General features: G+C 33.5%; 3 pseudogenes; 1 reads left to right on the top strand and 2 right to left on the bottom strand.

The window, feature by feature from the left end:
* The first annotated feature begins 4,137 nt into the window (after positions 1-4,137).
* Positions 4,138-4,822, top strand: LOC145694012 (cytochrome c oxidase subunit 2 pseudogene; annotated as a pseudogene).
* Positions 4,823-7,634: 2,812 nt separating this feature from the next.
* On the bottom strand, positions 7,635-8,404 carry LOC145660846 (NADH-ubiquinone oxidoreductase chain 5 pseudogene; annotated as a pseudogene).
* An 802-nt stretch (positions 8,405-9,206) lies between these two features.
* On the bottom strand, positions 9,207-10,592 carry LOC145694011 (NADH-ubiquinone oxidoreductase chain 4 pseudogene; annotated as a pseudogene).
* Between the last annotated feature and the right edge of the window lie 456 nt (positions 10,593-11,048).

The raw sequence follows: 11,048 nt of genomic DNA, 5'->3' as shown, positions 1-11,048 counted from the left end.
AACTTGCATAAAATAGTGTTCATTAGACACAGGGCGCTGTCCCAGTTTAGACAACAATACATGAATTCATACTTGGTGTAGTTTTTTTCATCAGGAAATACACTCCTAATACCTTATGAATTATTCATTGTGGAAGGAGTTGCACTGATGGGTGCAGATTCACCTTAGGAGGGAAATGTCCGGGAATATGACGTGATTTTTATGACGTCTTTTACACGTCATACGTCTTTTTTACGTGATTTACACGTGTAAATCATGTCTTTTTCACACCCTTCATGTGAGTTGGGGGGGAAGGGGGTTCTCGAAATGAGGCAGCGAGAACCAAAGGGGTGTAAGTGACATTTGCAATAAAGTATGGATGTCTCAAAAATGGATTCTTCACAGCTAAATATACAAACTGGATGGTGAAGCTCGTCGCAGTTCAATAGAAAGTCTACCCATGAATGCTCTACGCCGAACTTCATTATGCAGTTTGTATATTTTGCTGTGCAGAATCCATTTTAGAGACATACATACTCTATTGAAAATGTCATTTATACCCCTTTGCTTCTTGCTGCCTCAAATGTCATGGAAGTCTCACAGGATTGTTCAATTCCAAATGTTAAAACCATTAGAAATTGATGTGCATCCGCAGTTTTGACATTAGGAATTTCAATCCATGTACTACCTCGATTATTCGCCACACTTTTGAGGCTATTTATCAGCCCTATTCAACCATTTTGCACCAAAGTTAGGGGTTAGGCTACTAGGGCTACCTAGTTTTGGTCCCGTAAATTTTTAAATAGATCGGTTGAATAGTGGTTGAAACAAATAACCCTGAAACTGTGTCGGATAATCGAGATCCTACTATACATAGATTGAGATTCCTAATGTCAACACTGTATACACATCAATTTATGATTATTTGGACATATGGAACTGAATAATAATAATAATAATAATAATAATAATAATATCTACTCTAAAACACACAGCTTACAACACATTTTTAAAAAAAAAATGATAAAAAAGAAAAAATCATAGTTCTGAACTGATCTCTGACCGAAACACTTTTCTTGGGTAAAAAAAATCTACGAATAACAACTGGACAACGATTATTATGAGTAAAAACAATAATGAAAATAAATTTATCCTTGTGGCTGCTGATTGATTTTTCACTATTGTGTTGTAATTTGCATAATAATTTACAAGCTCCTATACCAGATAAGTAAGACCACTGGGTTATTGTAATAAATAACAGATGAGGATAGACCCTAAGAACCCTAGATCTTGCCACAGCAAAATGCATCACCACCCTCTCTCGGAAGCACACATTGGGGAACGTCAAAGTATTGTGGACCATTTGATTGGTCTGTATCAAGATTTTGGAAATTTCGCTTCTCCGAAGGTTCGTATTATCTATGGATTGGGGATTTCCATATCCAATTGACCACCTCTAGTGTTGTTGATTTCTATTTTTTTTTTTTTTTTTTTAGTACTTGGATACTAGCCTATTGAAGAGTATATATTCGCCTCTTAATGTGTGGTATATTTGCCTACACATTAAGAAACGAATATACGATAGCTGTCGAGAAATAATTATATACCTAATGCAACAGGAAAGAAACGGCAGCGCTTGTTCCACGAAAGGATCAATTTAAATCCATACATTAAAAAGAAAACCGAGACGCGTTGGATCGACTTGAAAAACATTAAAAAAAGCCCTCGAATGTAAGACTCACCCTTGGCGAAAAAGAAAAAGCCCTACATAACTTTTAAGAATGAGAAAAGACGAATAAACATGGTAAAAACAAAGAATGAAATGGAAAAATAAAGGAACATTGTACTTACAGTACTAAGGAAATGAAATCTTTGAGTTTTACGTCTAACGATTATGCCTGTTAGGCTAAAGGAGACGCTGATAATGAATTATGAATGAAATGGTGGAATGAAGAAAGTGGGAGGAAACGGGAGAACCCCGAGAAACAAAATATTCCATATTAATCAAACTTTCTCTAATAAAATTATTGTAACAACAAAATTAGCTATCTTTACTAGTCTTTTATCTTTAGGAGGTCTTCCACCATTTTTAGGATTTTTACCTAAGTGAATCATCATTATAAAAACTGCCGAACAAATATCATTTATTATTCTCACCCTAATAGTAATAATAGCACTAATAACTCTTTTCTACTATATACGAATTGCCTATGCTGCTTTCATTATTAATCACTATAATCAAACATGAACATCTTTAATGAAAAAAAGTCTAGAAACATCAATTAGATCAATATTCATTATTATTTCATTAAGAGGTATAATTATTTTACCTTTAACTGTTAACATCCTTTAAACAAAGACTTTAAGTTAAAAAAACTAATGGCCTTCAAAGCTATAAATAAAAGGCAACCTTTTAGGTCTTAGTATATATTAACTACTACTCCGGAATTGCAGTCCGACATCATAAATATTGACTATAAAACCTAATAGGAGGTTTATTAACCATAAATAGATTTACAATCTATCACCTAATACTTCGGCCACCCTATTTAATTTTACTTGCAACGATGATTATTTTCTACAAATCATAAAGATATTGGTACAATATACTTGATCTTTGGGGCTTGAGCAGGAATAGTAGGAACATCATTAAGTCTTCTCATTCGAGCAGAACTTGGCCGACCAGGTAGCTTAATTGGTGATGACCAAATTTATAATGTAATTGTTACTGCTCATGCTTTCATTATGATTTTCTTCATAGTTATGCCAATTATAATTGGAGGCTTTGGTAATTGGCTAGTGCCTTTAATACTAGGAGCACCTGATATGGCATTCCCCCGCCTAAACAACATAAGATTCTGATTATTACCACCTTAATTAACTCTACTATTAACAGGAAGAATTGTAGAGAGTGGTGCAGGAACTGGATGAACTGTGTATCCTCCTCTCTCCAGAGCCATTGCTCACGCCGGAACCTCCGTTGGCCTTTCTATTTTCTCCCTCCATTTAGCCGGTGTATCCTCAATTCTCGGGGCCGTAAATTTTATTACAACCGTAATTAACATACGAACTCCTGGAATAACTTTAGAACGAATGCCATTATTCGTTTGATCTGTAGTAATCACTGCCGTACTACTTCTTTTATCTCTCCCTGTATTAGCAGGAGCTATTACAATACTCCTAACTGACCGAAATCTTAATACTTCCTTCTTTGATCCTTCAGAAGAGAAGATCCAATTTTATACCAACACCTATTTTGATTCTTTGGTCATCCTGAAGTTTACATTTTAATTCTTCCGGGATTTGGTATAATTTCACATATTGTAACCCAAGAAAGTGGTAAAAAGGAAACATTTGGCGTTTTAGGAATAATTTATGCAATACTGGCAATTGGGTTCCTAGGATTTATTGTTTGGGCTCATCATATATTCACTGTTGGTATAGACGTTGATACTCGTGCCTATTTTACTGCTGCCACAATAATCATTGCTGTTCCTACAGGAATTAAGGTATTCAGATGAATCGCCACGCTTCATGGAGCACAAATAACTTACTCACCTTCAATCTTATGAACTTTAGGTTTTATTTTCCTATTTACTGTTGGAGGCCTCACGGGAGTTGTATTAGCAAATTCATCCTTAGACATTGTTCTCCATGACACTTATTATGTAGTAGCACATTTACATTATGTACTATCTATAGGTGCTGTATTTGCTATCATAGCAGGACTTATCCATTGATTCCCTCTATTTAGAGGAACAACAATAAATCCTACATGACTAAAAATTCAATTCCTAGTAATATTTATAGGAGTAAACATCACATTCTTCCCTCAACATTTCTTAGGTTTAAGTGGGATGCCTCGCCGGTATTCAGATTATCCAGACGCCTACACTACATCAAATATGGTATCAAGTATTGGCTCATTCCTTTCCTTCGTCGCCGTACTAGTACTTGTAATTATTATGTGAGAAGCCTTTGCGAGAGCTCGACCGGTAGTCTTTTCAGATCAACAAACAACATCTTTAGAATGATTCCAGAACTTACCGCCAGCAGAACATAGTTATGCAGAACTTCCCTTACTAACAAACTTCTAAGGTGGCAGATAAGTGCATTGGGCCTAAGCCCCAAACATAAGAATAACCATCTTCTTTAGAAATGGCTATTTGAAATCAACTAGGACTTCAAGATGCAGCGTCCCCTGTAATAGAACAAATAGTATTTTTTCATGATCATACAATACTCATTGTAACTATAATTACAGTTCTCGTAGGCTATTTACTAGCCTCTCTTCTACCAAACGCATATATTAACCGTAACTTATTAGAGGGCCAAGCCCTAGAAACTATTTGAACAATTTTGCCTGCTATTACACTAATCTTTATCGCCCTCCCATCTTTACGACTCTTATACTTACTAGACGAAATTCACCAGCCAGCAATTACTCTTAAAACAATTGGACATCAATGATACTGAAGTTATGAATATTCTGACTTCTCCCTAACAGAATTTGATTCTTACATAGTGCCCATCAATGAAATAAGTCCTAATTCATTTCGTCTTCTAGATGTAGACAATCGCATCGTATTGCCTATTAATATTGACATTCGTATCTTAATCACCGCTGCTGATGTTCTTCACTCATGAGCTATACCCGCCTTTGGTATTAAAGCAGATGCCACTCCAGGACGTTTAAATCAAGTAGCAGCTAATATTACACGCACAGGCTTATTCTTCGGTCAATGTTCAGAAATTTGTGGTGCAAATCATAGTTTCATACCAATTGTTGTTGAGGCCTGCCCTCATTCAGTATTTATTAACTGAATAACAAAAATAATACAAGTGGCTGAAAGTAAGCAATGGTCTCTTAAACCAAAAGATAGTAAAGTAACAATTACTCCTAATGGAAAAATTAGTTAAATTATAACGTAAGCATGTCAAGCTTAAAGTACTACTTAATAGTATTTTTCTATTCCACAAATATCTCCCCTAAAATGACTCATCTTATTTATTATATTTTCCTTGTGCTACCTTTTATTTTCATCTATTATATATTTTAATTCAAATACGCCTCATCCTTCCTTAGATAGCACTAACATTAAAAAAACAACCATAAACTGAAAGTGATAACAAATCTTTTCTCAACATTTGATCCCTCTGCTTCAATTATAAATATATCATTTAACTGACTTAGAACAGTAATTGGACTTCTAATTATTCCAATCCCATTTTGATTCTTACCAGCACGGCCAAACATTTTATGAAATAAAATTACCCTAACCCTTCATAAGGAATTCAAAACTATTCTTGGTCCTACTAGTCATCAAGGAAGAACCTTCCTATTCATTTCTTTATTCTCCTTCATCCTATTTAATAATTTTATAGGCTTATTTCCTTATGTATTTACCAGCTCCAGACACCTAACTTTTACGCTAACCCTTGCCCTCCCCCTTTGAATAAGTTTCATAATCTATGGCTGAATTAATCACACTCAACATATATTTGCCCATCTCGTTCCTTCTGGAACTCCAGCCCCTCTCATACCATTTATAGTATGCATTGAAATAATTAGTAACATCATTCGCCCTGGAACCCTAGCTGTTCGATTAATAGCAAATATAATTGCAGGGCATCTCCTCTTAACCTTACTAGGTAATACAGGCCCCTCTTTATCTCTTTCCATACTTTCATTACTAATAATTGGACAAATTACCCTCCTAATACTAGAATCTGCTGTTGCAGTAATTCAATCATATGTATTCGCCGTCCTAGTTACACTATATTCAAGAGAAGTTACTTATGTCAGCACCACAAAATCACCCTTACCACCTTGTTGATCAAAGCCCCTGACCACTTACTGGAGCTTTGGGGGCCCTAATTACAACCACAGGTCTCACTAAGTGATTTCATCAATATGATCCTTCCCTATTCTTCCTAGGCATACTAATTACATTATTAACTATAATTCAATGATGACGAGATGTGACTCGAGAAGGAACATATCAAGGATTGCACACTATGCAAGTTACATTAGGACTTCGGTGAGGCATAATCTTATTTATTATTTCTGAGGTATTCTTTTTCGTTTCATTTTTTTGGGCCTTCTTTCATAGTAGACTAGCACCAACAGTAGAAATTGGATCTTTCTGACCTCCAACAGGCATCGTTCCATTCAACCCAATGCATATTCCCTTACTTAATACTGCAATTCTACTCGCCTCAGGAGTCACTGTAACATGAGCTCATCACAGATTAATAGAAGGTAATCACACTCAAGCCACTCAAGGTCTACTGCTCACAATCCTCCTTGGCCTATACTTTACTGCACTACAAGCATACGAGTATTATGAAGCCCCATTCACTATTGCAGACGCTGTCTACGGTTCAACATTTTTTATAGCAACAGGCTTCCACGGTCTTCACGTTATCATTGGTTCTACATCCCTAGCCACTTGTTTATTACGTCACCTTTTATCACATTTTTCTCCTACACACCATTTTGGATTTGAGGCTGCTGCCTGATATTGACATTTTGTAGATGTAGTATGACTATTCCTTTATATTTCTATTTATTGATGAGGAGGTTAGCCTATTTAATATATATAGTATATTTGACTTCCAATCAAAAAGATCATTTAAATGAAATAGGCAATTAATACAGTTTTAACAACTGGTCTATTAACTATTATTATTTGCTTAATCGTTATAGCCATTTCAACTCTTCTTTCCAAAAAAGTTATTAATGACCGAGAAAAAACTTCCCCCTTTGAATGTGGATTCGATCCTAAATCATCAGCCCGAATTCCTTTCTCATTACGATTCTTCCTTATTGCTGTAATCTTCCTCATCTTCGATGTAGAAATTGCCCTTCTACTCCCAATAACAATTACCATTAACAGCACTAATACATTATCCTGATCTCTCGTTAGATTAACATTCTTAGTAATTCTCTTAGTGGGCCTTTATCATGAATGAAATCAAGGATCTCTAACATGAGCCGACTAATAAGATGGGATAATAGTTAAATATAATATTTGGTTTGCATCCAAAAGGTGTTGCTGTCAACTTATCTCATAAGTAGGAAGCAAACAATTGCACTCAGTTTCGACCTGAACCTTTGGTCTCTTTGACCCCTGCTTGTTAGTTGAAGCCAAAAAGAGGCATTTCACTGTTAATGATACTACTGGGTATTTCACACCCCAACTAAGGAGATGTGAATAATCAAGAAGAAGCTGCTAACTTTATCTTTAGCGGATTGTACCGTTAACATCTCTTAATATAAAATAATTATAACCCCCTTAGTATAAATATTACATTACCTTTTCGGGGTAAAAAAGAGAGTGCTCTTCTCAGGGAGTATATTTAGGGAACATAATTCTTCTTAGTATCTTCAATACTATGCTTTCAGTATAAGCTACCTAAATACACAAATATAAAGAAGCAGAGGAAAATTGTAAAGATTAAAAAAATTAATAAATACATTTTAAATAAATTATCTTGTGAATGTTGAATTAATATTGAACCGTCCTTAAAACTACTATACATGCCTTGAGCACCAAGACATTCTCTCCACCCTTGATCAATGTTATTATAATACGCACCTCCTGCATATAGGGTAATTTAATATTATAATTTGTTGATAAATAAGGTAAAAATCACATGCTTCCTATTATTGTAGAACTAAAATAAAATTTCATACACACTAAAGACTGTCCAATAGAATAACTTGATAATAAAATACCAACCCACAAACCTACTACACTCACAAGTACGGCGCCTATTTTTAGATGTAAAGGTAAAACAACACAATTAACAGTAGGAAAAATCAGTCAACTCAATGTCGCACCTCCTAAGATTGCCATTACTACCAATCCTAATATTCCCTTACATATAACTCAGCCTTCATTATCATTAATAGAATGAATATTAGCACCCCCAAAGCCCTTACCCGTTAAATAAAATCTTAAACGTACTGAATAGCATACAGTTAGGCCCTTAGAAAAAAAACAATAAGAAAAAGCTGACTACATTAATTAAGGATAAAGAAGAAATTTCCAAAATTAAGTCCTTAGAATAAAATCCAGCTAAAAATGGTATCCCACATAAAGCCAAATTAGCTACATTTAAACAAGATAAAGTAAGTGGCATCTGACTTACAAGTGCTCCTATTCTACGAATATCTTGTGTATCACCCACACCATGAATAATTGCTCCCGCGCATAAAAAGTAATGCCTTAAATAAAGCATGTGTCAATAAATGAAAAAAAGCTAATACAGGAAATCCCATAGACAAAATTATTATTATAAGACCAAGCTGACTTAAAGTAGATAAAGCAATAATCTTCTTTAAGTCATATTCGTAATTTGCACCGATGCCGGCTATGAATATTGTCAATCCTGATAATAAAAGCAGTACATCTCCCATATAAACACTCAATAAAACGTATCTAAAACGAATTAACAAATAAACTCCAGCAGTTACAAGTGTAGAAGAGTGAACTAATGCTGATACTGGCGTAGGAGCAGCTATTGCTGCTGGCAGTCACGCAGAAAAAGGAATTTGTGCACTTTTCGTTATTGCTGCTAAAATAATCAAACTAGAAATAATTACTATCTCATTTTTATTTAAAACTCTATGTAAATAAAAGACATAATTTCAACTTCCATAATTCAATATTCAAGCAATAGCTAATGAAATTGCCACGTCTCCAATACGATTAGAAAGGGCAGTCAACATACCCGCATTATAAGACCGCACATTTTCGTAGTAAATAACTAAACAGTATGATACTAATCCTAGCCCGTCCCAACCAAGCAGGATTCTAATTAAATTAGGAGAAACAATTAATAAAACTATTGAAAGAACAAATATTAATACGAGCATAATAAACCGATTAAGGTATCGCTCGGACCCTATATATTGTTCACTGTAATAAATTACTATTCTAGAAATATAAAGTACAAATCTTATAAACATAAATGATATTCAGTCAAATAGAAGAGTTATAATAATTTTATTTCTATTAAAAGAAATAACTTCTCACTCAATAAATACACTATATATATTGATTAAAAAACTCAAGCCTATTATGAATATAAGAATACTTATTCTATTTAAAAAGGCAAATCTAGTCATACAAATTGAAAAAGGTCAAACCATGGCCTAAGGGCAATTAAACCTTCTTTAGTTCCACAAACTAAAATTTTATTCTAAACTACTCAAGCAGCTACAACCATAAGAATCTCGGTCCTGCAAAAAAAATTAATAAATTTAAAGGCCACCAATGTAATATCAATAATAAATATTCTCGCACACTTCCTCCTCAACAAGAATATAAATTAGAATAAGGTATTCCATGTTGAGTATATGAATATAAATATAATCTATAGGCAGCTCTAAAAAAAGAAAGCAAAGCTAACCCTAACATACTCAATCAAGATCAACCAACAATTCTATTTAACAAACTAATTTCTCCTAATAAATTTAATGTTGGTGGTGCAGCTATATTAGCAATTCTTAATAAAAACCATCACAACCCTAAACTCGGCATAAAAGACAGTATTCCACGATTAATTAACAGTCTTCGACTTCCTAGACGCTCATAAGAAATATTTGCGAGACAAAATAATCCTGAAGAACACAGACCGTGAGCAATTATTAATGTAAGAGCGCCTCTAAATCCTCATAGTCCCATCGTTAGTAAGCCTATCAACACTAAGCCTATATGGGCAACAGAAGAATAAGCAATTAAAGACTTTACATCAACTTGTCGTAAACATACTAATCTAACTGATCAAATGCCCACAATTCTAATACCAAATCAAATTAAATTTATACTTACAGCTACATTTTCTATAAAATACATAATACGTAATAAGCCATACCCTCCTAGCTTCAATAAAACTCCCGCCAAAATTATTGAGCCACTTACAGGTGCTTCAACATGTGCTTTAGGTAGCCAAAGATGAACCAGAAATATAGGCATTTTAATTAAAAAAGCAATAACTAAAGCAAAATATCACATATAATATGTAATTCCTAAATCTATTACACTTCTCATATTAATTATCAATAAACTACCCTTAATATATTCTAAATAAAAAATACCAATCAAAAGTGGAAGTGAGGCAAACAAGGTATAAAATAATAAATATATCCCTGCCTGTACTCGTTCGGGCTGATAGCCTCAGCCCAAAATTAAAAATAATGTAGGAATTAAAGAACCCTCAAAAAAAAAATATAAACAATCTAGAGGAAGAAAATCTCAAGTAAAGTAAAATAAGTAACAATAAAACTAAACTAATAAAGCTTGCACTATAAAATGAACTTCTCAAGACACCTTCTCTAGCCATAATTATAAGAATAACAATTCAAATACTTAATAAAATCAATGAATAACTCAAACTATCACTCCACAAATAATAACCCACCTCCCAGGGAACCAATCCTATACTATTTCTTATTATAAATAAAAAACAAACTCCAATAAGACAAAACTGAACAACTCACCATAATTTAAAATTAAAACCTAAGGGCATCAAAAACAATATAAATATTAAATATTTTAGCATCGTAACACAACTAAAGAATTCAAGTAATCACCTCCATGAGTTCGCACAATAGACACCAAAATTGATAACCCCAAACTACCTTCACAAACACTAAAAGTTAGAAACAATAAACAAAAATAATTTTCAACATACAGGCTACCTAAAGAATAAGACAGAAGTAAAAAACTTATCAGCACAATAAATTCAAGTCTTAATAAAACCATCAGTAAATGCTTACGCTGAATAACAAAACAAGCTATTCCTAAAATAACTAGAAAACAAGAAAATAAAATAAATAATATTTTCATAAGCTTTTATAGTTTAATTAAAACGTTGGTCTTGTAAACCATTAATGAATAAAATTCTAAAAGCATCAAGAGAAAGTGCAAACTTATCTTCAGTCCCCAAAACTAATATCTTAATAAACTACCTCTTGAAATTAAAATAACCTGAATATTACTTATAATTTTAGTAGTTTTAAGATTCATTCTAATTCAAATATCTCACCCTCTCTCAAT

The sequence above is a fragment of the Thermobia domestica genome, chromosome 9 (genome assembly GCF_964235325.1).
Source record: "Thermobia domestica chromosome 9, izTheDome1.hap1.1, whole genome shotgun sequence".
Taxonomy (NCBI): domain Eukaryota; kingdom Metazoa; phylum Arthropoda; class Insecta; order Zygentoma; family Lepismatidae; genus Thermobia; species Thermobia domestica.
This window is presented reverse-complemented; position numbering and strand designations above follow the sequence as displayed.